Below are 27,589 nucleotides of genomic sequence, written 5' to 3' on the forward strand. Positions count from 1 at the left end.
AGGCCAGGTTAAGCCCAAATCTTCCAGCTTAACATCTGCTCAGGAGGAACAGGCTATTTTTATAAATAACACACAGATTAAAAATAACGCCAGGGTCCCATTTTAGTCCCACTGCCATCATCCCCCAATCTCAAATTAGACATACAACTCCAATGTCATGCCTTCCAGTTCTGAACAGCAGAAAGTAAAGGCAGTTGACTGATGTTAAGTGAACAAAGGATTCATACCCTGGTATGTGGCCCCCTCCAGAGAATCTTGACTATTTATAACTTCAAAATATACTTTCTCTAAAACCCTCTAACCCACAGAGGTTACATGCTTACAGAAATTTATCAGCCTAGAGCCCTTCAGTCCCTAAACGTTCAGATGGCATTCTTAGGTGGCATTGCCCGTGACACTTCGCTCGATTCTCTTGGGACAAGTTTTGGTGAAGTTGCCTACGATAAAACACTCAGTGCTTGGTGTTCATCTTTTGGAGAGGGGAAGGCTATTTTATTTGTTATTGATTGACGGTGGATGAACTCTTTTAGTACTATGTATAGTTTTATTGCTTTTGGCTATTTTATGGCATTTTATGTATTTTTCATGTATACATTGCTTTGAGATTTTTTTCTGTAAAAAGCAATGAATACATTTAATAAATACCTAAATATATAATAAAGGTGAAAACGGAGGAGCACATTCAGTGCATCTCAGTTGTTGACAACCAGCTGATGTGGTGGTCAGTCTTGATCTAAACACCCATTTGTGTGGGGTCTCTTCGTTTGCACTGCAGAAATGGGGAACCTCTTGCTTTTCCCCATGGCTCCATACAGAAAGTCAAACATCAGATGTTAGATTTAGTTTATTTTTATGCCGCCTTTTATGTCACCACAGACAGCCGTGCTCAAGGAGTCTGACAGCAAATCTCCACTTACTATTAAAATACAGAACATTGGGGCATGAGTGTGTGTGCGCACGCTGAAATTGGTTTACAAAACAAGAAATTCTGATAGGACAAAAATCACCAATTCAGCAAAGATTGAATAAATTCAATATTACAAAATAAATAATCTAGCCTTAAATACATACACACAGAGCAAAACGAAAGTTACAGACAATAAATAAAGTTCCTGGTGCTGGTCCTACTGCCATCATGGCTTACTGAGATGATTTACAGCCCTCGGTGAAATGCAAATCAGTCTTCCTGAATTGGTGAGGTGCAATCAAATGCGCTCTGCCTCTGCAACAGGGCAGGCCTTCAGCTTCTGGCTCTCTCTCCTGCCCATCACAGTGGCCTTGTCTTCACCTGATGCGCACCCTTTGTTAGTTAGAACAAATGGCCTGGATGGGACAGGCGTAATAATGCAAGATGGGAGAGGCATGGGGACCAGAGAGCCCCCTTCTAGGACGGGCAGACACCCTGCCCATACATACAAAGGGGATTCACCTTGCAGCCGCTCAGCCAATGGTACAGGACCTGGCCAGCTGGGAAGGCACTGCCCGGCCAAGGCAAGAGGCCACCCCCGGAGGGTTGAGCCCCCCAGATTTATTTCTGCAGTGACAAGCTTAGGTTAGGACTGCATGCGAACCCACAGCTCCATTCTGTCAGGGCTTATTATTATAACAGGGCTATGATGCTTTTATGGCTGTCCAGTCAGTGGCCATTGGCAGCACTGGAGAAGCAGCAGTGGGAGGGGGAGCTTCAAGGGCCAGAGATGCCGCTGTTATCGCACATGACAACACTCGCCCCAGGAAGACCAGCTCCAGGCCAGCAGTGGAAGGAGACCCATGGCCAGCCGTCCTTGTTAACTGGGGCAGCCACATTTCTAGGTGGGGCATTTGGAGGGGCGAGGCTCACTATGCCAGCTAATCCTCCCCCTCACTGGTGCAGAGGATGTGAGGGCCAGGCCAGGGGAAGGGAAGGGCAGTGAGCTTCCCCCTCGCTCCTCCTCCATGCAGAGTGTGTTAACTTACATAATGGGCTATGTCAAGGTCAAGTTAACAGAGAATTTAGTATGAACACCAGGAGTTACATGACTGGCAAATTTTTTGTTTCATAAGAAAAAAGGATGTTCAAGATATAGTGAACAAGGGATACGCAAAAGGTGTTCTCTTCCTTGGGGGTCCCTCCTTCTAGTCTCGTTCCCGACCTTTAGATTTTCCTTCCTGTTGAAAAATCAAGGGAAAACTTTTTAACTGGCTGCTATATAAAAGGCAAACTAAGCAACTAGAAACTAATTGTGGAAAGCAATTGGAAATTTGGAAATTACTGGTTGCTGGATTGATTTTTCTGTTCAGAAATCCTGAAAAGGCCTCATGCTGAGCTACAGATATTAGGAAAATCAGATATTAGGCTGAAGTTACACGTGGTCAGCCAGCCAGCTAACTGTAGCATGCACAGCAGTATCTCTATTCCTCTAGGGCTGTGTTCATTCTTTGCCATCAAGTACTCTAGAAAAAGAAGACAAAATAACCACAATGGTTAGCGAGTGCTTTAAAAGAGTAAAGCGTACTTAAGGTAGATATTTTTTCGGTCACTTTATCTCTTTATTTCACCCTTTAGCCATAAGCACCCAGTCCTGCTCTGCTGATTATAACAAGTAGCAGAATAAACAAATTCTTACTTGTTACTGCAAGCAAACAAACATGCTTCTTTTTTGCTGGCTGAGTAGACAGCACAACTGAAAGTGAAACTGAAAAGCAGAGCAAAGGAATATCCTAGGGGTGGAGTCTAACTCTACCCCATAATGCAAAGTTCTAATACTTAACTCTTCAAGGGTCATCATGTTACTATGCAGGCTGGTTTTTCAGGATCAGCTAAGTAATTATAGGGTGACTGTGATCATGACAAATCCACCCTCAGTGAGTGAGCAGACTTTTTCGGGGGGGGGGGGCTCTTCCAGATGAGGCTTTTGTGGTGCAGTCGCCTGCCTTATTCACTGGATTTTTCAGAGGGTCCTATTCTTAAATTGCTCCTATTCTTAAAACAAGCTGTCATTCTTTAAATGGTGCCTGTCATTGTCTGTCATGTCACAAATTAAAAAGAACCCCCCCAATCAGGGGGGGAAGTGCAGCTGTAGGAGGCTGCGCCCATTTGCCCCACCCTGGTTAGAGAGATGAGTGGGGGAAAGCTGCAAGGATGAGCAGCCCCCCCCCCAAAGCAGGCAGGTTTACTGTGTGAAACTGCCTCTTGGGGATGGAACAGAATTGGGGGACATCTCCCCACCTCCTCATCTGGACGCCAGTTAGAAAAGGTCAGAATGTTCCCTGTGGCTTCAGTAAGGTAAGGGCGCGGGGCGCACGCGAGAATCTCCCTTTCCCCTTTGTCCATCTTTGATTTTGCCTGAAATGTGCACGTTTCTAGTATCCAAAGGTTTTTGTATTTTAAAAGAGACTTTTGTTAGCCCAACATGTCATGAGTGAGATGGAAAAGAGGCTTTTAGATCGGGGGGGGGGAGAAGTCGGGGGAAAGCGAAGAAGCCGCGGTGCATTGGGGGCATGGCAGGAAATGATGGGGAAATTAAAATTCAGCTGCTGCAGAAGGCTGCAGCGCTTCAGCGTTCTGCCCTCCCTCCATCGATCGGTTCCAGCATTTGACTTTCAACCATGACAAAACTGGGCAAATTAATTGTTCTCCAGGATATTAGGCATCAGAGTCTATTAATCCTCTCTGGAGTCAAATGCACGAGGAATACTAATGCAAACCACCGTGGGGGGAGGCGGGGGGGGAAATCTGCAATCCTGTCATGCTGAGGCTGACTTGATGCTGCTGCTTATTTTGGTGTGTGTGGGGGGGAGAGACGGCTGGTGGAAGGAGCAGGGGGGGCAATGGAGCCCTTCTGTGCTCGTCAGCCATTTGCTGCTGTTTGAGTCAGACCTCTGGCTGATTGATATTGGGAGGAAGAGCCCGGTATATGGAAAATCTTGGCAGAGTCAAGGAAGCCTCTAAACCTGGAAAGCGCAAGAAGCTAAACCGGACAGACAAACAACCCCCTCCCCTCCCCCCCCACAAAACCCACTGGGTTGTCTGTCAGAAGAGAAGAGAGGGCAGGGGAGAGGTTTTTAACCAGTTGTGCAAAATCTGTGTCGGTATTCAAGCCCCGGATATGGCAATGACCATAAAACTACTGCCTACTTGCACATTTGACACGCACCAGCCTCCCATTTCCCCCTGGGCCACAGGAGGACAAAAATATTGATTTCCTGGATTCCTTGCAATGCCCCTGACATTCTGGTGCCTTTGGAAAAGACTCTTTTGCCCCTTGTTTTCACTTCCCCTGCCCCCAATTCATACTAAAAAACAAAATAAAATTCAGCTTCTGTGCTCTGTAGAACAAGATGACGGGCGTAGTCAAATGGACAGCCCCCCCCAAAAAACATGACTTGACTTAGCAGCTTGAGTGACTCAGCTGATGGCAAGAGCCACCCGTCTCATGTTGTGCCGTGAGGCAAATGCTGTTGCGTAACCCTGCAAAGGACATGGAAAGGGTCAGCCAAGTTGAGGAGGGTGGCAGGGACAAGGCTGCAGTGGTCTCCCCCCTGCTGCCCCCATCATGAGATGCAAGGATGCTGGAAAAGTATCCGAACCAAGCAACTACCGAAAGGGTGGGAATCTTCCAAGACAGTTGCATTTGCCAGAGGAGTTGCTTCAAGATCACCCTGCAGGGGTCACCCAATGCCTTTTGGGGTAAAAGTGTTAGAAGAACAACATTAACACTGCTTTTCAGCACAAAGTGGTTTACAAAAGATTAAAAGAACAAAAATCACAGAAGCAGTTCTAAAACCTTGATTAAAACAAACTAGTTGGCAAATGAGACATCAGAGCAGAAGTATCAATTCTAAAAATGAAAGATCTTAGTGGGATGGGTGGCAAGCAGGGCTTCCCATGGGAGAGATCACTCACTATAGAGCTCTACATGGCCCCAGAAAAGGCCCTGCTTCTTCTCCTGAAAACCAGGGACACACAGCATAGCTTTGCTAGAAGATGTTAGGCATTTATTTATACAGAAGGAGCCATTCTCTGAAATAACAGAACCCAAGCCTTAATAGATAAGCCCAGCACCTTGAACTGGGTATGAAAATGAACTGTCAGCCAGTGCAGACATCATATGAGAGGTGACATATGAGGATGTCAAGTTGAAGCTATTGCTAGTCTGCACTGGCTGAAGTTTCTGGACCGTCTTCAAGGGCAGCCCCATGTTGAATGGATCACAGCAGTCTAATTTGGAATGACAGTGGACTGATCAAAGGCAACCTGGGTCATCACTGAGGGAATCCAAGAGCAATACTGGATCCAGTAGCACACTTCCTCCCCCCCCCGACCCGACCCACACTACCAGGCAATGAACCTAGTACTTTTGAGATAATGCGATCCTATCAAGAAGAGTCCATTACTGTAATCACGGCTGCCTTGCCTGGGAACACACACTAAATTCACAAACTGTTCTAGCGTGGTTCAGTTACACAAAATCTTGTGTGTGGCTGGGTGATTATAACCCACTTCCTAGAACTGTTCAAAATCCAGTACATGCTTAACATGGAGCGTGTAGTGCGGTGGCAAAGAAATGGAGGACTGCGGTGTGATCTGGGCATGCAGCAAAGGCACCATGTGATGCCAGGCAGCACAGATCCCCTCAACAATACAAGTGCAAGGACAACACGCCAAGATGGGTGTGTGGCTGGCTCAGGACTATCATCAAGCCCTAAACAAAGACAGGGGAAACCCATCTGGGTTTCTTTCTGTAAGCCAGTTTAATACATCCCCCCTCCCCAAGGAGCTGGTGTGGCAGCCATCCTCTGCTGCTGCTTCTGCTGCTTTCTGTCTCATTTGCTGCAGCTCGTCACGGGGCAGTCTTTGTAGTCCTTGGGGAAAACTGCCAAGACAAAACTGGGTGGGTGGGGAACTGGGGCTGAGCAAAGGTTTTTTACTGAAGGATCGCCTAGCAGTGCAGAAGTGGCTGTGGACTGTTTCCAGCAGCAAATACTGCTGGAGGAAAGCAATGCAAAGATCCAGAAGGCCCCACAAGAGAGCAGGACCTGGGGGCGGTCTTGGGACCCTCTTGGGGCCACCTGTATCTCCCCATGGCCTTTGCAGTCTGGATAGAATTGGAGCAGCCCCGGGAGAGGAGAGCACAGCCATTAGCCAGCACTGGAACAGAGCAGATATTTATGGCTGTGTAAACACAGCACAGGCACCTTCCGCATGATTTGGAGCTAAATGCAGTGTTACTTAATTAATGTGTATGTAACACACGAGACCATTACATCTATGAAGAGGCCATGATGGGCAGCTGGAATCCTCCTGACACCGCCTGCAGATGGATGCTGCAATGCGGGCCAAGAGAAAAAGAGAAAGAGGCAGGGGGACTCAAGCTGGACCCCCTTTGGAAGGGCAGCCCACGGGGGAGCCTTGGCCGGGCCCACCATGAGGAGGAAGCCTGCTCCTGGCATTTTCCTAAAGCGCCAGCCAGATGGGGCAGCTGCTGCAGCTGTGTGGAGCATCCCACTGAGCAGAGACGATGGCAGTGGGGCTGCGAGCGTCTCCTTTCTAGGGGCTCCCATGAGGAGGTGCCTGGACCAGCAGGAGAGGGTTGGCTTCCCGTTGACAGCTTCACTGGCACCTCCAAAAACATTGGGCTGCTTGTGCAGGTGGGCTGCCGTTCTTGTGCTGAGATGGCCAGTCACTCTGCCTGGGTTAATGAATACGGCGGGGCACAAGGCTGTGATGCTGAGAGATTGCGGACGAGAAGGGTCCCTTTTCAACCCAGAGGCTTTGTGGAGAGGAGGGCTTTCTATGAAGTCACAAGAAAGGGCCACATGCAGCCAAAAGGCCTATGAGAGAGAGAGAGAGAGAGGTGCGTCTCTGGTGTGACTGAAGCCGAATGCAGCTGCAACAACAAAGCAAATGTATGGAGAATTTTGGGGGAACTATCCCCTCATGCCTCCATCTGTCTCAGGCCATTGATTTACAACTGTTTTCCTTAATCACACACACACCCTGCCTCTGGGCTGGGCAAAGTGGTTGAGATGCTGATTTCCTTCTTTGGAGAACACTGAAAAGAGAAACTCCTTGGAGGGCTGGTGGTCCCTAGTTCTCAGAGGGTGTCTGGGGCCTCTGACCTTGGCCCAAGCAGGAGATCCAATGGGAAAACTGGGAATGGGGTGGAGACTCTCACAATACAGGCCCTGTCCTTGCAGAGTCCATCCTACCCACCTGGGGAGATTAGGCAGGTCTGAGGCTATCAATGTTGTGGTGGCGGCAGCAGCAGCAGCAGCAGCGATGGCAGCTCCCACACCTGCAGCCTTTCTCCACTGGCCAACTAGATGAGGGCTGTAGCTGTTTAAAGGAGGAGGGCTAGAGCCGTGAAAGTGAGCTTTAAGGGTGAAAAGGATGCTGCCCCACAGAATTAAGAGTCCCAAAGTCCATCCACAGTATTGCCCAGATGAATGACTGCCTGGAGATAGGTGACCTGCATGTTGTTCCTGATAAAGTGTGGGCACAATCACAAAACATGCTTGGCCATCACAGTTGGGGGGGGGAAGCAATTCCTCACAAAGACCATTCAGAACTCCAGGAGATTCAGGTAGATGCCTCCTTCTGACCTTGAACTACCCTATGCCTTTCTCCCATTCCTTGACCAGCAAGGGAGTAAAGGCCAAAATGCAAAGGTGAATATTCCAGTGTTTGCAGTCACTCAGATCACATTCCTGAAGCGCTTCCTCTTGTTCTAAGGATGAATAGGACATGACGTAAGTTTATAGGGGGGCCCTGCTCAGATTTTTGCAGAGAGAGGACTAATCTGAGAGTAACAAAAGTAGCTTTGCTACAAGTGAGCTTCAACAGAGGTCAGTTGTAATGCCAGGCAAGGCCCATTTCCACAGAGCAGCTCAGGTCTTGCAAAAACAACTAACTTGGGGTGAGTTGTTGTTTTGCCATCTGTTTTCAAGGTTCCCCACACACACACAAACTCTGATTTTGAAAATCATAACTGAACTGCATTTTAGAAACTGACCAGAGCAAAGGCCTCATCTCAAAAAGGATATTACAGAGTTGGAAAAGGTTCAGAAGAGGGCAACCAGAATGATCAAGGGGATGGAGCGACTCCCTTACGAGGAAAGGTTGCAGCATTTGGGGCTTTTTAGTTTAGAGAAAAGGCGGGTCAGAGGAGACATGATAGAAGTGTATAAAATTATGCATGGCATTGAGAAAGTGGATAGAGAAAAGTTCTTCTCCCTCTCTCATAATACTAGAACTCGTGGACATTCAAAGCTGAATGTTGGAAGATTCAGGACAGACAAAAGGAAGTACTTCTTTACTCAGCGCATAGTTAAACTATGGAATTTGCTCCCACAAGATGCCGTAATGGCCACCAGCTTGGATGGCTTTAAAAGAAGATTAGACAAATTCATGGAGGACAGGGCTATCAATGGCTACTAGCCATGATGGCTGTGCTCTGCCACCCTAGTCAGAGGCAGCATGCTTCTGAAAACCAGTTGCCGGAAGCCTCAGGAGGGGCGAGTGTTCTTGCACTCGGGTCCTGCTTGCGGGCTTCCCCCAGGCACCTGGTTGGCCACTGTGAGAACAGGATGCTGGACTAGATGGGCCACTGGCCTGATCCAGCAGGCTCTTCTTATGTTCTTAGGATTGAACAACCGGATTTCAAATATTAGGGCTTAAAAAGCAGAGGGTTGTATCCAGTGCTAATCCTACTTAAGAGTAGACCCATTGAAAATATTGGACATAAATAAGATTCATGAAATTCACTGATTGTTTACTCTGCGTCTGAGTAGAACCCAGGTGGATCCAACAACCCAGATTTTTTTGCTCAAAGTGAGAAAGGCCCTTCCACTCCTGCAAGTGTGTTTGGGAAGGAAGGCAGAACTAGAAGCCCCAGAGCCCCTCCTTGAAGAGATCTGCCCCCCCACCTTCCTTCAATCTGCCCCTCATTCCTCCCTGGCTAAGGCACCCCTTACACTGTGCCTAGCACAGATCTGGCTTTTATTAAGCCCGTTTGGAGGCTTAGCTAAGGCCTTGACAGCTGACCACACTCGCTCAAAAGGAATAAGTAGACTCTTGTCGGGGTTCCCTCCCTCCCCTTTAGATCTGTAATGGGTTTCTTATGTGCCAGCAAAGAAAATCTCTCTCAACTGGATCACCCATTTTCTTGTCAAAAACTCTTCGGACAAAAGCTAATCATGAATAAAATGCCTTGCCATTTTTCAAAAGAGCTCCCTTATTTGAAGTCAGAATGTTGTGAGTGTGTTTTAGAAGAAGCCAAAGAATCTGGAGATAATGCAGACCAGAAAAAGGTGATGGTGAGTGCTTGGGGCCAGGGGCGCCTTGTCTCTCCTGGCCACCTCCCACTCTGCTCCCCAAGACAACAAAGCCAACTCAGGGATGGGAGGGTAGGAGCAGATGCAGTGAAGCTATCAAGGGATGACTGTTGGTGTGAACCGTCCATCACAACACAGCCAAATGGAGAGCACAGAGTCCTCTGCCGCTTGGCTGGCCTCCCACATTTCACAGAGTGAGTTGTGATGGGCCCTTGAAACCTTCCTCATCTTAGGGCTCATCCAGACGACTGCAAAATGTGTGACACACGCGCTGTGTGTGCTTATTATTTTTCGGTCGTCCAAATGACGTCGCGCAGTGTCACGCATTTTCACGGGTTAAATCCGCTCCTTCCAATACCGGCAAAAATGCGATTTGCTGTTTGAAATTGGGAATTTCATTGGGACATTTTTTTTCATTGGGAAACAGCGAACAAAACGGCGAAAAGTGAGGACTGTCAGCTGACAAACCGGATATGCTCCCAGGCATTTTAATTTTCTTAACCATTTTAATCTTTTAATCCGTATTTTTAATTTTTGTCGTATTGTGTTTTTGTAGTGTTTTTTGTTGTTTGTTTGTATATGTTTTTATGATTTTTATTATGATATATTGTATTTTATCTTGTTTGTTCACCGCCCTGAGAGCTATTCTGCTAAGGGCGGTATATAAATTGAAATAATAAATAAATAAATAAATAAATATGGAAACGGTGGATTATCCCGCTCTGTTTGGATAAGCCCTTAGTTAACACTTCAGCTACTCATCTGAATAACTCCAACTGCAGTCAGCACATCTTTCTGCAGTCTTAACAGAGGGCAGCTAAGGCACTCAGGAATGCTTTTGCTGGTTGTATGAACCACAGGATCTGGTTCAAATACTCTGGCATCGGCTCATGCCAGAAAAAGAGTTGACCTCATGACTTGGGCCCTGGAAGACTGAAAGCTTGCAATGAAAACAGATTCATGGTTTCACAAAGAATGACTTCAGTTTAACAGCGCCCCCCATTGTCAGTGCTACCTGTCACCAAACAAAGGGTGCTTTCAGGAGACGTTGGGCAATAATGGCCTCCCAAATTTCTATACGATATTCACTGTGGAGAAATGGGCAGGGGGCATTTTGCAAAATATTCTTCGGGGGGGGTGAAATTCTCCCTTTTCTTTTGGGGAGCTCACCATTAACAGCTGCAGAGCTCAGTTCCCTGAGTCGTCCCTCTTTTTTTCTTCCCAGATAGAGTCTGAGTGTTGCTGGTTTTCCTGCTATCACTGCAAGCAACAACAACAGAATTCCTGTGTTGGCAGCCCAGCAACTCTTTTGTATCTCACCCAAACCAGTGTCATTTTGGACTTTGGGAGGAAAATTGGCAGCCAGCACACCAAAAAAGCAGACAATATTTGAAAATAATTGACAAATTGGCATTTGTTTTCAGGGAGGCTCAAAAAAGAAAACACTCAGAAAGTCCCACTGAAAAGTCTTGTGAGAAAATTTGGCCCAGTTGAGGTTTTCACCCTGTGAAATTGACCAACAGAAACCATCTTGTGTCACTGTGAATGCCCCAGAAAACAGCCTGCAGCTGGCTGTCACTCCCTGACGGAAGGACGACAGCTCAGTGGCAGAGGACTTGAAAGCATTGCCATGTAGGGCTGGGAAAAGATTTCTACCTGAAACCCTGAAGGGCTGCTGCTGCTGCCAGTCAGTGTTGACAGCACTGAGCTAGATGAGCCAGTGGTTTGACTTGGGATGATAAGGCAGCTTCCACACATTTCTACTGCCGTTTTGGTGTTATACAGTAGTGTTGGTAAACATCAGCACGGGCTGGTAGAGAAATTCTGCCTCAAAGAAACCAAATTCCACACCAAGAAAACTCAACAATGGATCATGCAAATCGAAACAATATGTGCAAATTAGGGCATGTTTTGCATTGACTCCCCCTGGCCCAGTTTTAATGTGCCTTCCCCTGAGATCCGATGGAATTTGGTGGCAGTTATTGCTTATAATGCTTATACCGATGGGCATTTTGCTAGTTAGAGCAGGGATTATCCCACCCATCTGAACCACAACCCTGTGGTATAAGAGGTCATTAACACACCCATTTCACAGATGTTGAACTGAGGCTGAGGGTGACTATCAGCTTGGATCGCTGATAGATTTGCCCAAGCCGGACACTCTTGTGCCCTCTTCGAGTTCTTCTCACATTCTCCTGTTATTTCAGATCAGCTGTTTTCAGTTTAGAGGATTCCAGCCTCTCCCCCCCCCTGCCCTTCTCCTGCTGAAGCTTCTCATATTTGAGGCACGAGAGGAAAGGCTCCCTTCCCCCTAACAGCAGAACTACGGAAGGAGGAAAATCGATTTAGCTGAGCTGCAGCCCTTGGACAGTAATGGATCACGCAGTTGACACCAAAGTAATCTTTCTTGACTACCCCATACTTGACAAAGAGATGGGGCAAATTATCCTTGATTGTTTTAATTACTCAAACTCTGATTTGCCTGACAGTTACAAAGCACTGGCAGGACAAGCCAAGGTGCCAAGCAGGCAAATCAGTGAGGAATGGGGAAAGGGTCAGCCCAGCCCAGGAAGTGTGCGTGTGTGTATGAGATGTATGCAATATATTTTATTTTATTTATTTAGTTAAAACATTTCTATCCCGTCCTTCCGGGCACTCAGGGCGGCTACAATAAAATTGCACACATATATAATAAAATACACAATGAAAACACAAACGTTGCAGTAAATTAAAATGCATAGAATACAATTACAATACGTAAAATGCAGGATGCATACACACACACATACACACATGCACATATATACCTTCCTGTCAGACTCCAAGGAGCAACCTTCTGGCTCCTGGACCCCTAGATGGTGGTGATGGGACCCCATGTCCTGGTTATCAGTACTAAAACACCAGCTGATTCAGTTTGGAGGTCTTGTAACTTTCTGCTAGTGGGGGAGGGTGTTGCACCACACATGCATTTTTTTTAGGACAGATGGCTTCACCTTAGAGCAGTGGTTCCCAACCTGGGGGCCGGGACCCCCAGGGGGGCCGCGAAGTAATCCAGAGGGGGCCGTGAACAGTAAAGAAATGAATTATTTATTAATTTTTTACAAAAGTCTTCACTCCTTCTACACTGTCTGCTTCCCACTGCCGCTGCAGATGACACCTCCCCCTTGCTCCAAATGAGAGGGGAGGCCTTTTGCTGAAGCGCCAGAGCATCTTTCAGGCGCACTAAGGGCAGGCATCTGCCTATAAAATACATGGCAGATGCCAAAGGAGGCTGAGGGTGGAGCTACCAGGAAGAAGAGGGGATTACTATCACTGATTCCTGTGTCCTTGCACTGCCGCTACTGGCAACGCCCTTACTTAGAATGAGAGGAGAGGGCTTCTTGTGAAGCAAAAAGAAGCAAGCCTGCAAAGAAAGGCTGCTTTCCCCCTTCCTTTCTGGCAGCCAGCCTGCCTCCCTGGGGGAGGGGGTCACAAAATTTTTCAGCTTATAAAGGGGGTCCCGTGCTCATAAATGTTGGGAACCACTACCTTAGAGCATAATATTTGAACATTTTACTGTCATCCTTAACTTGGTCCCCCAGTGACTGGTTTCAGGTTAGAGTTACAGAACTTCACAGTTGCTGGAAGCTTTCTCTTTCATTTCCTCACCTGCTGCCCAGCTGACCTGGGCAGATAACAAAGAGTCCTGTGTGATTCAAAAGTTTGCTTCCAGCAAACCCAGGTTTGTCCTGGTTGCTTTGTGATTCTTAGGGAAGGCCACACTGTGTTCAGTGCAGGGGCGTAGTTGTCTGGGATCTCACGGGTCTTAGATTCCTTACTGTTTTTTGGAGCAGGGTCCCAGCAGGGTCCCTCTCTCTCCACCTTCCTATGAGGCAATTGGGATGAAAGGGGAGTGTGGAAGCCACCGAGAAGACTCTTCTCAGTAGCTAACATTGGCTGCTAGGGACATCTGCTGTTGTGGGAGAAGGCATTAACAAGGATCTCGTTCTCAATGCAGCAGCAAAAAAAGGGGGCATGGCTTTGACTATCATGAAGGGACCCTGCACTTCTGAATTTGCCACTACACTACTGGTTCAGTGCCCTTAGAGAAGGGAGGAGGAAGGTGGTGATGTTCTCCCCCCTCCCTGCCCGCTGGTCCCCTCGCCCTTTGCCAGCCCTCCAGAAGAAAAGCTTCTCCAAGGGTGGGTTTAATGGAAGCCCTAATTATCTAGCCCTCCCTGCTTTCCGGCCTGGCTGCTCAGGACAATGGGCCGCATTGAGTGCCAATGGCGTCTGGGCGGAGGGGCTCTGCAGATAAGAGAGGCTGCGTTTGCTGGTCTGCCTGTTGAGCTGCATCTTGGATATCTGGTTTGAGCAAAGGTGTGTGTGTGTCTCAGGCAGATCACTTGCAGGAGGGGTGGGCAAGGGGAGGCCTTAAAGTGGATGGCAAAGGGACAGCAGGACTCATTTGCAAGGGATCCCCAGATCAGGTTTTGGGTATTCCACCACGATCTGAGTCTCAGTCCTATTGCTTGAAGCTTCTTCTCTATATGCAGCTAGAAGTCTTTCTGCAAGGCTGTCCAGATGAAATGCTTGGTGTTTTTGAGCTTGGCTCTTGGGCATGGCAAACCGTAGCTAACTCCAAAAAAAGCCTCCTGGTCCTTTCAGAAAATCTCCTTCCCTTCTGGATTTGTTGCGGGGTGTGTGTATGTGTGTGAGAAGGAAGCCAATTAAGAGCATCCAATCAATTAGCACGGTGTTCTGGGATCCGACCTCGGTAATCAGTTGGGGTCTGTGTGCAGATCTGCATATATTTATTTATGTGCTGCCGTTCATTATGCAGAAAGTGATACCCACCGAGGGCCAGGAGGCACACGTTGGTTGCTCTGGGGAAGAAGATGGTGAACAAACTGCCTGAGGAAATCAGCTCAAGATCTAATTCTGGCTGCAGTTGGAAATATTTTGGGCTCCACGGGATTTATATTAAACAGAGTTCTTCAAGAGTTTGGTGGTTCCTGGTGAGAGAGAGTTTGAGTCCCACTGTTCTTTTCAGCGCCCCCCCACCCACACATTTTGAGAGCAAATGGAGCTGTGGAGGGGGAGGAGCTGTTGGCTGGGAGAAAGCCGATTGGCTGTGGCGATGCAAGGAGGAAGTGACGTTTCCCATCCCAGGGATTAAGGTCTCTTTCATGCTTAGTACACTATATTTCACACTTCCCAAATGTTCCAACAAAATTCTCAGCTTGAAAAACATATCAAAATAAATTTAGAAATGCATGGTTGAGATAAAATATGTCTTAAGACTTATTTGTTTCAGATTTATATTTTGATTTGTGTGGAAACAGCAGTAAGAGGGATGCCGAAGTGCCACAGGGTTAGGGTTGCCATATTCCAGTTCCACAAATCCGGGCAGGTTAATTTGCATATTATGCAAATATTTGCATATTAATACTTGGATTGTCCAGTTGTTTTGTTTTTGTGCCTAGGAATTACCACCAAAAACTGGGGAAAGATGTGAGAAATCTTTTTTTTTAAAGCAACATTTTTAGCCTTAAATGCCTAGACTCTAGTTTCTAACACTATGGAGTATTTATTGATTGATTAAGAGAATTTATATCCTGCCCTTTTGCTGTTAAAAACAGAGCTCAGCACAGCTTACAAATATAATAAAAACAATAAAAATACACAATCAATATAAAAACATAATAAAAACACAAAATAGCAACAAACATAAAGTAAGTCAGGGCAACGGTACGGTTAACCATATACGATATATTTCAAAGATGTGGTGGGTGGAGAAAAACAAGAAGCCAAAATGTTAGGAAAAGGAGTCGTTCACACCACATGCTCAGTTCTAAATACTGTTGCAGCAAGCTTTACAAGTTCCTCCAGTATTCCACTGGTGCAGGCACTCAGACATTCAAAGTATCTGTATGTTTCTTAGGTTTTATAAAAGCAGAGCTTTGCTTAACTCAAAATTTCTTCTCCCTTTGATCAACCACATCTACACAGGTTCCACCCCCATACTCAAAATGAAACTGGGCCTGGAAGTGTGCAACAACCCCACACATACCTTGCTAATTAGATTACCAATGCCAGGATGTCTGTCTTATCGACTACTCTCCTGCTCCCCCCACCCCCCGGGCATCATGAAAGACCCAGTTCTGGGCTCAGAAAGAAAATAAATATCTGGTCCTCTTCAAAGTATTGAGAAGCCTCTTGTTTTAATTGAAATAATAATTATAAATTCTTGTTCTTATCACTAATGGGAGTTAATTATCTTGCATATGCTGCTGTTGCTTCTATGGCTGTAATGGAGTGAGGTTAAAGATAAGTGAAATGCAAATAGGAAAAAAACAACACAAAAGGCAGTAACACTTTCCTAAATGTAATACCATACCAACCACAACAAGATTCCTATGAGTAAGGCAGAAAACTAAGCATCTCACAACCAAAAATATGATAAATGAAGAAATATTTATATAAAAGCATGACTATCAAATATATTTATTATTTACACAAACTGTAAAGATATTTATAGTGCAATCCTAGGTTTATTTATTCAGAAGCAAGTCCCAGCGTATTCAGTAGGGCTTACTCAAACAGGGACAGAAATGCAACTTCAAGTGATAAGCAACTTCATTCACACAACCCAAAATTCCGAATCATGCCACTTTACACTGTTTTGCAACTGTTTATACTTGTTTGTATGGTTATTGGATTTTAAATGGCTTTATTTCTTGTTGTGAGCTGCCTTGGTTTCCAACCCTACCTCACAGGGTTGGAAAGACCACACACACACACACACACACACACTGCAGATGTATAAATACATACAGCCCATATAATAGTTTATTGTCAAACCAGTTGGTCATTGCAGAAAAATCAGTATTAGTTTTTAAAAAATCAGTATTACTTTCCTACAGAATAAAAACTGTAATACCTAAGTAAGCCCTGCCTACTTGCTTTAAAATAGGACTGGAGGGCACAAACACAATTCTTTTTTACATTCACTCCAAAGTCCCATTAATTTTCAGCACATTCATAACCATGTCTACTCAAGAGTAAGTCCTATTGAATTCAATGGGATTTACTCTGGGCATATGGGATTAGCATTGCTTTTACAAAAAGCAAGTATTGGGAAGGTTTTCAAAACACTGCCCAAGATCTGACTCCAGCACACAAGAGGGAAAAAAACTGAAATGTATATACTTACCCAATTTATGAGATTTTCAGATAAACAGGGGGTGAAACCACCATTTTGTTTTCTAGACACTGCCTCAGGTCAATGAAACTGAAACACAATCCCTGATTGGCTGCAATCCTGAACGGGCGGGATTAAAGCTACGAAGTGCTATACAGTACTGTTTAAAGAAAGATTTAACAGTCGGGGGCGGCTGACGTTTGTATGTATATCTCGAGAACCGGACCACCTAGAAACTTTTTTTTTTTTTTAAATTAAAGCTGAGAATCCGGGCCACCTAAAGGGCTAGCCGGGCGCCGGGTGGCATGCATAGAATCCGGGTAAAACCCGGCTAACCGGGCAATATGGCAACCCTACACAGGGTGGAACTATATGGATGCATCGCTCCCTCCCTCCCTGCCTCTGCCTAAGCTTCGTGTGGCATGAAACCCTTTTTGAAGGAGGCGGGGGGAGGCTGCCCCCCGGGGTGGCCCCCCTCCCAGTCTCACCCATTACTCTGCTGCCCTCCTGCAAGAGGTGAGCATTTTGTGGAGGTCGTTTTGTCTCTCTAACAAATATCCATACATATTATATTTTTCTTAGGCTGCCATCCCGCTGTAATCACACGAGGAGAGCCTTCTGACAGCAGCAGGGCAGGCCGGCAAGGGGGCAAGGCAGGCAAGGCTGCAGTGGTGGAAGGGGGGGGAGGAGGAAGAGGAGGACTGGATGAGCTGCGGAGGAACAGAGGAAGAAGGTGGGTGCTGGGGGGTTGGCAAGGGGTGGGCTGGGGTGGCCGGAGCTCTCGTTCTTGGAACCCGTAGTTGTACATATTAACAAAATATGGGATTGTTATGAATAAACTTCATTTGCAGCACCAATTGCCAATTGTTTATCATTCCACAGAAATACCTAAAGAAGAAAATCCAGATGCTTCGGGGCAAGGAGGAGTGGGTTGGGTACTCCACATGCACCAGCAGGGAGAAGGAATGGTAACTGGCGGCCCCACTGAGGCCTGGCAGGAGGTGTTTGTGGACTGGAGAGGAAGGGCCTGCAGCAGCTGCCGTGCCTGTCCTTACACCTCTTTCCTCCCTCCCTGGGCCCCAGAAGTGGAAACAACCCACTGGTCCTTTGTTTTCATAATTGCCCTAGGGAGAGAGAAAGAAGCCCCCCCCCCATCAAGGGATAGGCAGGGAGGGAATGACAGCAATGCAACGTGCAGATGACCTCAAGATGCACTGGGGGGAGGAAGGGGAGGCTCTGAAAGCTGGAGGGCACCACGTGGAGGCTATATGGGGGCTCCTACACAAGAACAGTTCATACTAGAGATGGGGGGGAATAGCCACCAAATTGGGCTTAGTACTGCATGCTGACTGAATCCGACAGTCCGCTGTCTTTTCGGATCGGCACTGATTTCATGCGTCGGGCTGCAGCTGTAATCGGCATGGATTTCCCCCCTGAATTTCCCCCCAATTTTATTTATTTATTAATTTATAACATTTATACCCCGCCTTTCTTTTCATGCTAGACACCCAAGGCACCTTACATATGGTTCCCAGGTGGTCTCCCATCCAGGCCCTGACCAGACCTGACCCTGCTTAGCTTCAGCAGGGCACTGGCCTCATGGCCTTCAGACCATAGCCTGGGACCTTATGTAATTTTACGTACTTATCTTTGTAATTTCCTCTCAGTTGGTGCAGTCGTAACAGTGTGTATGTGTGATAAATAGGAAAAAATAAACCACCTGGAACACCGTGATCATTTATGTAGGCATTTACGTCAAAAATTACGCAAGTGCCAAAGCAAGCAGGAACAAAAAAGGGTGTATTGGGATGGAGCGACAGATTATCAGAATACAAGCGGATCAGGGGTAGGCAGCCAACCCCATCCCTAGTTCATACCTGAAAGAGGACAGGTGCTTGGACGGGTTCGTGCAACCACTTCTGTGCTGGATCCTTGTCCTTCCTGGCTAATAAAAGCTAGCAGGGATGGAACAGCCGGCTGGGCCAGGGAGGTGATTAATGCCTCTCTGCGAGAGGGGGTGGTCCCTGGCTGCCTGAAAGAGGCGGTAGTGAGACCACTCCTGAAGAGGCCCTCCCTGGACCCAGACAATCTTAATAACTATAGGCCGGTAGCAAATGTTCCATTCCTGGGCAAGGTCCTTGAATGTGTGGTTGCAGGCCAGCTCCAGACACTCTTGGATGAGACCGATTATTATTTGGATCCATTTCAGTCGGGTTTCAGGCCTGGTTTTGGCACAGAAACAGTCTTAGTCACCCTGTATGATGACCTTTGTCGGGAGAGAGACAGGGGGAGTGTGACTCTGCTGATTCTCCTTGATCTCTCAGCGGCTTTCGATACCATCAACCATGGTATCCTTCTGGGGAGACTGGCTGAGTTGGGAGTGGGAGGTACTGCATTGCAGTGGTTCCGCTCCTACTTGGCAGGTCGCTTCCAGAAGGTGGTGCTTGGGGAACATTGCTCGGCACCCTGGACTCTCCAGTATGGGGTTCCACAGGGGTCAGTTCTGTCCCCCATGCTGTTCAACATCTACATGAAACCGTTGGGTGCGGTCATCCGGAGCTTTGGAGTGCGTTGCCATCAGTATGCTGATGACACGCAGCTCTATTTCTCCTTTTCATCCTCTTAAGGTGAGGCTGTCAATGTGCTGAACCGGTGCCTGGCTGCGACAATGGACTGGATGAGGGCTAATAAACTGAGGCTCAATCCAGACAAGACTGAGATGCTGCTAGTGGGTGGTTCTTCTGACCGGATGGTGGATGTCCAACCTGTCCTGGATGGGGTTGCACTCCCCCTGAAAGAGCAGGTTTGTAGCTTGGGGGTTCTCCTAGAATCATCTCTGTCACTTGAGGCTCAGGTAGCCTCAGTGGCACGGAGTGCCTTCTACCAACTTCGGTTGGTGGCCCAACTACGTCCCTATCTGGACAGGGATAACTTGGCTTCAGTTGTCCATGCTCTGGTAACCTCCAAATTAGATTACTGCAATGCACTCCACGTGGGGCTGCCTTTGAAGACAGTTCAGAAACTGCAGCTTGTGCAAAATGAAGCGGCCAGATTGGTAACAGGGACCAGACGGTCCGAACATATAAAACCGATTCTGGCCCGCTTGCACTGGCTGCCTTTATGTTTCCGAGCTCGATTCAAGGTGCTGGTTTTGACCTATAAAGCCTTACATGGCTTGGGACTACAATACCTGATGGAATGCCTCTCCCGATACGAACCCGCCCATACACTACGTTCAAGATCAAAGGCCCTCCTCCGGGTGCCTACTCCAAGGGAAGCTCAGAGAATGGCAACAAGGGAGAGGGCCTTCTCAGTGGTGGCCCCCAAATTATGGAATGATTTTGCTGACAAGGTGCACCTGGCGCCAACACTGTTATCTTTTCGGTGCCAAGTCAAGACTTTTCTCTTCTCCCAGGCATTTTAGCATGTGTTCTATATTGTTTTAAATTTTTAAATTGTGTTTTAAATTGTTTTTTAAAAAGATGTATTTTAAATTGTATTTGTTTTTAGTTACTGTAAACCACCCAGAGAGCTTCGGCTATGGGGCAGTACACAAGTATAATAACTAACTAACTAACTAACTAACTAACTAACTAACTAACTAACTAACTAACTAACTAACTAACTAACTAAATAACTAAATAACTAACTAAATAACTAAATAACTAAATAACTAAATAACTAAATAACTAACTAACTAACTAAATAAATAAATAAATAAATAAATAAATAAATAAATAAATAAACAAACAGGGGAGACTCTCAGCTCTGGGTAGTGAGAGACAAAGGGCTCCATTGCCTCTTTCATCCCAACTACCACCACCCCGTACCCCAAATCCAGAGCATGGAATCTGCATGTGGAAAGAGGATGCTGCAGCCGGAACACGTGCAGAGGGTATGCCATGAGATGGGCGGGGGGATGACGACAACGACACCTGAACCAGCACTCTGGAAGATGCCTTGTTCTGAGTGAGACCATGGTCCATCCAGCTGAGTCTTGTCTGCTCTGACTGGCAGCAGCTGTCCAGGCTTCTCAGGCAGGGAGTTGCTCTCAGCCCTGCCTGCAGATCCACTGGGGATTGAAACTGCGACCCTTTGCGTGCAAAGCAGGGCTCTGCCACTGGATGACGGTGTGTGTATACCAGGAAAGGAACCTGGCCCCAAGCTTGTATAGTGGGCTCCATGGCGTATCAGGAAGTTTGATGGCACACCACAACCTCCTGCTCCTGCAAGAGTAGGGACAGGACAGGAGGAGAAGGGAATGCAGAAAAACTTGACAAGAAAGATAGAAGACAGAAAAAACCCACATGCCTCCTGGATGGAAGCTCATCATAATATTTGAAAAACAGAATGGCACAATTCTGTGCTTTGCAAACTGTGGATATAAGTCTTGTGTAAGTCAGTGTTTTTACCCCATACACATCACCTCTGCCCCCCTGCCTCTCTTCCTCAGAGCATCTTCCAACATTTAAGAAAATATATTGAAACAATAAAAGACGTCATCAAAACAAATAAATCAAACGGGATAGTTAAAACCCACCTATAAAGTATTGTGATATTTATCAGTAGAACCTCATCTGAAATAAATATTCACAACAGATTTCAGCTACTGCCACCAACCAAGTGCCCACCAGAACAGAGAGGTCTTTGCCAGCCTCCTAAAATGGGGTACTCATTCAGCACTTGCAGCTCCCCTGTTGTTAAATTCCTCCCCTCCAGTCCTGCAATCGAATTGCAAATTATGCAAAGTAGCAAATGTCACCAATGTTTTGCTAGGTATGCAAAAGAGTCCGCACCAGCCTGCTGTAATCTGGAGCACTGTGTGGCTGCATTCAGCTATTCAGCTTTGAGCAAATGTTTGGCCAGGCAAATTCTCACTCTTCCTGCCATTGGTAAGATGCGTTTGCATTTGTTTTCATTAGTGGTTTGCTAAAGTATTTATTAGCCATTACATCTATATTGCAAATTGATGAGGTTTCCATATCTCCGTATGCAAATATAATATGTCTGGCTTGAGTATTGATTGACTGGCTGGAGATCAGATTAATTCTCATAACCCCTGGGAGACCATCCTAGGGTTATTTGATTTGGAGCCTCCCCAGAAAGACCACCCACTTTCCCCGCAGCGTTTTCGTCCCTAGATGTGGCCGGCAAGGAGAGTCCGAGAACACTGGACCCTTTTGAATCGGCAGCCCTGGCCTGAGCCGTTCCACAGCTCTGAGAGGAGCTTTAGAAAAAGGCAGGTTTGAATCCAGCTGTGTAAATGTTTTCAGTTTCACTGCTGAGGCCCTGATTTTGAGCTTGTGCCAAGACAAGCTGTGCCTGAGTTGTTCTTGGCAACGCCTCCCGGTTGAGGAATGTCAGCATCACTTTCAAAATATGATGGTTTGTAATTTGGACCACAGGATGAAAACTGATCTGCTGCTGGGTGCTTGCTATCATCTAATTACCAGGCCCCTTTCCCCTTCCCACTCCCACCTTGGCAGCCTGTGCAGGAGAAGGTTATTCCCACTGTAGGCAACGCAGTGGGCTCGTTCTCCTTACTCGCATTCCTCAAGCTGTAGATGTTAATCTCCTTTGCCTTGAAATTCAAGTGCCACAGGTGGGCCTTTCTGTACAGATCAACTGATGCTTACTTCAGGGCAGTAGCAACAAGAACACTCATGAGTGGGGGAGCAGCCCCAGAGAGGGCAGTTTTTCCATGCCCAGGACTAGTGCATTTGCTGGGCTCACTTTAGGCTTCTGTGTGATTTTCCCAGTAGATGAAGCTGACTCTCCCAGGCAACACTATCTCTTTTTCCCTGGCTATGCTGATTGTGGGCTTGTCCATACTGGAATTTAATGTGCATTTGAAGCTGAGTATCTCTCTGTATATCTATATCTAATGCATAGCTAGGTCCCAGGCTATGGTCGGAAGGCACATGAGGCCAGCTCCCTGCTGAAGCTAAGCAGGGTTAGGTCTGGTCAGTGCCTGGATAGGAGACGGCGTAAGAACCGGATGTAAGCCACCTTGGGTTTCTATCATGAAAAGAAAGGCAGGGTACAGTAGGGCCCCACTTTACGGTGTTCCGCTTTACGGCGTTCTGCTGATGCAGCAGCTTTCAATTAGGGGAAATTCCCCGTTTTAAAGCTGATTTTGCGGTTTTTCGGCATTTTGCATCATTTTCGCGCAACCCATTATAGTCAACGGGTTCCGCTTTACGGCGATTTCCGCTTTACGGCGGGGGCCTGGTCCCTAACCCACCGTATAAGCGGGGCCCTACTGTATCAATGTAATAAATAAATAATAAAATAAATCTATATATTTGCAGTATCCACACAACCTGCAGCCCACATTCCCCCCTCCCTGCTAAATCTTGCGGCTAGTCTGATAGTGAGGGGGGGAACCCAATATAAAGTTACATTGTGTGGGAGGACTTTTTTACGTGTGGAGACATTTTTGCTGGGTGCCGTCTGCCACTTCATCCCCTCCTTCCATTTCGTTTCCAATGCAGCCTGTCCTTTTCCACCATTTTGTTGCTGAAGGCACATTGACAGTATTTTAATTTTAATTTTTAGAACAGCTGTTTTGCACAGAAGTGCTCTTACATAAATGGCTGTTTCAAAAATAAAGATAAAATTTGCCATTGCAGGTTCAGGAGGTGGGAAAGGAAAATAGGAGGGAGGGGAGGGGTTGACAGCCTTGCACGGGAGCAACTCCAAATCCTTGTTTGGCTTAGAGCGACACACATTTTTAAAAAATATGTTTAGCTGCTGTTTTGTGCAAATTTGGTATATTGGAAAACTTGTACTTCAAAAGTAAAAACATTAAAAAGGCGTGTCTGCTCAGGTAAACAAACACCTGGACACATGCCCATAACAGACCTCAGGTTTTCTGGCTTGGAGGACACTGGTTTATTTATTTTTCCTTTGTGAAAATCTGTAAACTTGTATTTAAAATAAATATGTTTAAAGGAGCAGGCACACAGCTCCACACACACCTGCTTGCAGGCCCACAGTGGACCTCAGGTTTCCAGAACTTATGGTGGGTGGAGAAGTACTAACTGAGGGGAGGGGACAACACCACACAGCAGCACAAATCTATCCCATCAAGCACCACTCACTGGTGTGGACCAGAAACATCTGGACGGATTTCAGAGGCATAAAACTGAGAGCACTCCTGTGTGGACAAGGGTGCACAAACGCACACGTGGAAAGGGTGGCCCATGCTCACATGAATGCCCTCGTGTGGGCATTTAAGCCTCATAAATGATGTTGTTAAAGCTATTTATACCAAAATGGGAAGTTCATGGGTGATGCTTTTTGTACACAGAGATTATTCCCATGGAAGAAAGAAGAAGGATATAAGCCTGCAGACACTCTTGCCTGTTTGTTGCACAAAAATGTAGTTTTTTTGCTGCATACACATATTTTATTCTAGAATCAATGGAGACTGAGTTCTTGTTTTTTCTCCCTAGTTCCCACGCAATCTAGACCTATTGCATATTTCTTTTGACAAACTGGTTTAATTCCAAAAATAAACACTCATTGCAGATTAATTCTGCATTACCCCAAAGTGTGTCCATTTGAAAACAGATGTAGGCACTTCCAGCTCTGTGTGTGTGTGTGTGTATTCCAAGGCTGCTCACAGCAAAATGGAATAGTTATGGACATTACGCTTCAAACATGTACAGAGTTTTTCCTAAAATAAGCATATAAACAACTGCTTTTTACCTTAATGGGGTCTGCGATGCAACTCCCTCCCCTATGGTGAAGTGATGGCGAGTCACGCAGAAGGGAGGAAGTCAAGAGGCAGCTGGCAGTCCTTAGCTGAGTGGCTGAAGTTGTCCTTCTCAGACGCCCCTCAAATGTTAATAGGTTGCAAATCGCTTTCCCTTTAATACTCCTCAAGATAAGCTTCCCTTTGTCTAAGGCACCAGGCCTGCAGCTCATCTCCCTTTTATTGCAGCCAATATGAGAGACAACCCCTTGTGAACTCATCCAGATTTCATAGGAGCTGTTTTATTCATAAAGGTTTGCCTAATGCCAAGTGGAGTTGGCTCTTCAGAGCTCCTTTTTCATTCCAGCAGGGATGTGGGATACCTATCAGGTGAAGGGCGGAAATGTCATTGAAAGCTGGATCCAGACCGGGACGGGGGGGGGAGAGAGACCATTATTTTTTGAACCAGACAGGTGGAGTTGGTCAACTCAAGCTCCACCAGTCACTGAGTGGCATTATCCAGGCCTTTTCGGCAAGAGAGATCCCTAGGCAGGAGGATCTTCCGAAAGCTCAGCTGATGTCAGTTTGCATCTAGATATTCCCCTAAGCTCCCTTGACCTGGCTGAATGCATCTTTGGAGGTGGTGGGTGAGATGCCTGTCCAAGGGCATGCCTGCAATTGCTGCTGAATTTGGAGAGGAAAACAGAGAGTAAACAATGTCTTCATGTGTCTGTGACTCCTGGGCACCTATCAAGTAGCAGCAAAGTGCAGGCACTGACTCGTCACTGGAATAATCAAAGCACAACAGGGATTACAGCAAACCCTAGCAAATGGGAGGTAGGTGGTAACTCAGCAGATCCAGACGTCCTAGCCTATGTCTGTCTGCTGGGACTCAACCCAATGAGCTTCCATGGGTTGTGTATGTGTGGTGCGCTCAAGCCACAGAGCCCTCTCCAGGTAAAGAAGGGGATTGCAGTGTGCAGCGTCACTCCCTGTTACTGGCAGCCCGTATGACACCTCTGGATAGGCCAGGCCTGCTATAAATGCTCAGATCCGAGCCAACAGAGTTCAGTCTTTCTTGCCTCTGCACAAAAGCGTCTCCAGCTTTTGTGCACCTCCAGCTCCAGACTCAAACTCTGCCCTCAGGGATCCTGACCTGACAGCAGACCTTTTGGACAATAATTAAAACTGGGAGGAATTGTTCATGAAAATTCTACCCATTAAAATTTTCTTGCAAAATCCCAAACCTGTATTACCCTATTTTCCCACCTTGTTACTGCAACATTACCAGTTACAGATTATGTTGAGTGTAGAGGCAAATTAGTCATTAAGTTTACTGTTTTGTTTTAACAGTAGCCTGGGTCAAGCCTGGACTCCTAATGGAAGGGCAGGATATAAATCTAATAAAATAATAAATAAAATAAAATTTCAGAATCCAAAATGGAAAAAAAATCAGGTTTGTGCTTTGGTGTATAATTTGCCAAATTTGAGAATGGGCAGGAGAGGCCATTTCTGCTGTGATCAAAATTCAAAATGGTAAAAGGCAACAAGCCAACAACTTTTACTAATGAAGAAAGTGCAATTCAGAGGCAACAGCTTCACTTAGGAGGCGCATGGTGGATTTAAGGAGGGAGAAAAATCTTGATGCTCAGGATGTTTGAAGCATGAAAGGTGGCAAGATATATGCATAAAGGAGGTGGTGTGCTCTCCAACACTGGAGGCCTTCAAGAGACAATTAGGCTGCCACCTGTCAGGTAGGCTTTAACTTGGATTCCTGGACTGAGCAGGGAGGTGGACCTGATGGCCTTATAGGACCTTTCCAACTTTTCTCTTCTATGAGTCTATGAAAAGCTGTCTTCCACCTTTGCCAACTGTGATGTAGAAGCCTCCTACTGGGCAGTGGAGAACTAGGTGGCAGATGCTCCAATGGGTCCTTCCTTCCAGAATAAGAGGAGGGACTATGTCTGCCTCTTGTACTTCTGGTGCTGCTGGAGGAGGTGAGAGGATTCCTCCCATACTTGGGGATTAACTTCCTTTTCCCATGGCGAAAAGATTTCATACCAGGCAAGCAAGCAAAAACAACAGCACTGGAGATGTCCACATAGGAGAGGAGAATGGGGCACGGAGGCTGGTTGCCCATTTTTGGTGTTTCAGCCAGTTCTGTGTTTAATTCAGACCATACAGGGGATTTTCACCATTTTGCTCCTTGGTCCTCCTTGATGGTGGCGGCAGGTGGGGGTTGGAGCAAATGGATCCCAGCTAGCCTCTTGGTTGTGCTGCTGAGGGACTTCTTGACAGAGATCCCAGCCACTCTCTGCTTAAGCTTGTATGCAGTACTAGAGTGACTGGGATAAGCCTCTGAATGTGCTCTTGTGCGCTCACTGTGAAACAAATATGTGAGGAAGAAGGCAGCTTCTATAAATAGCACTAGACACATGGGAACACTGGATCCAAGAGGCGGGTGACAGAACACCAACTGCCCTTTGCTCCCTGGAAGACAGGAAAGATGGAATCCCACTCCCTGTGTCCTCCACAGGGCTATGGCAGGGGGAAGGATTTCTAAACTTGGTTCCCCTGCCCCCTCCACTTTTCCTTGGTTTGACTAAAAGTCACAGCCTCTTTCCTCCCTCTCGAAGACTTCCATGTGCCAGAAGACGCTCAACAGTTGTGGAAATGACTGATTGCTCAGCACAGAATGACTCCATGCTGTTGTGGATTGAAATCAAGGCAAGCAAAGTGCTTTGTGGACATAAAGCCCCATGTTCAAGCCTAGCATCTCCAGGTAGAAAGATCAGCCCACACCTCCAAGAAGGCTTCACCAGAGTCCAAGATGGTTAAAAATATACACCTTGCTGTGGGTAAAGTTTAAGGTGAGACTGCCCAGTATTGAAATGAAATGGACTGCCTTCTAGGCGATTCTGACTTATGGCGACCCTATGAGTAGGGTGTTCATGGTAAGCGGTATTCAGAGGGGGTTCACCATTGCCTCCCTCTGAGGCTAAGAGGCAGTGACAGGCCCAAGGTCACCCAGTGAGCTTCATGGCTGTGTGGGGATTCGAACCCTGGTCTCCCAGGTCATAGTCCAACACCTTAACCACTGCACCACATTCAATGCCTTACAGCACCCAACATTCCTCACCCCACCCCAAATCGGATGGCATTCCTTCACTGGTCCATTTCCTCCACCCGTGGCAGCTTCCTCTCGGTTGTGGATGGGGGAGAAATTTGATTCAGTTTCCATTTAACACCAAAACTATCAAATTCGCACTTTCCAAAATATTATGGAAACCAGAACTCAGCCATCTTTCAAAGTTAACACCGATCCTAATTTTGTGATGTAGTTATCCAAACAATGCATTAGGGGAAATGTGCATAAAAATGAGCATATTACT

The 27,589-nt window shown here is 46.6% G+C and overlaps 1 long non-coding RNA gene across 1 annotated transcript; it reads right to left on the reverse strand.

The window, feature by feature from the left end:
- Window positions 1–861: 861 nt before the first annotated feature.
- On the reverse strand, window positions 862–16,595 carry LOC133373303 (uncharacterized). The gene is made up of 3 exons (XR_009759644.1): window positions 16,511–16,595; window positions 2,253–2,433; window positions 862–2,148 (listed from the first exon to the last, which is right to left on the reverse strand). It is a non-coding gene; the product is annotated as an uncharacterized LOC133373303 (long non-coding RNA).
- Window positions 16,596–27,589: the final 10,994 nt, after the last annotated feature.

This window comes from Rhineura floridana, chromosome 19 (genome assembly GCF_030035675.1).
Source record: "Rhineura floridana isolate rRhiFlo1 chromosome 19, rRhiFlo1.hap2, whole genome shotgun sequence".
NCBI lineage: Eukaryota > Metazoa > Chordata > Lepidosauria > Squamata > Rhineuridae > Rhineura > Rhineura floridana.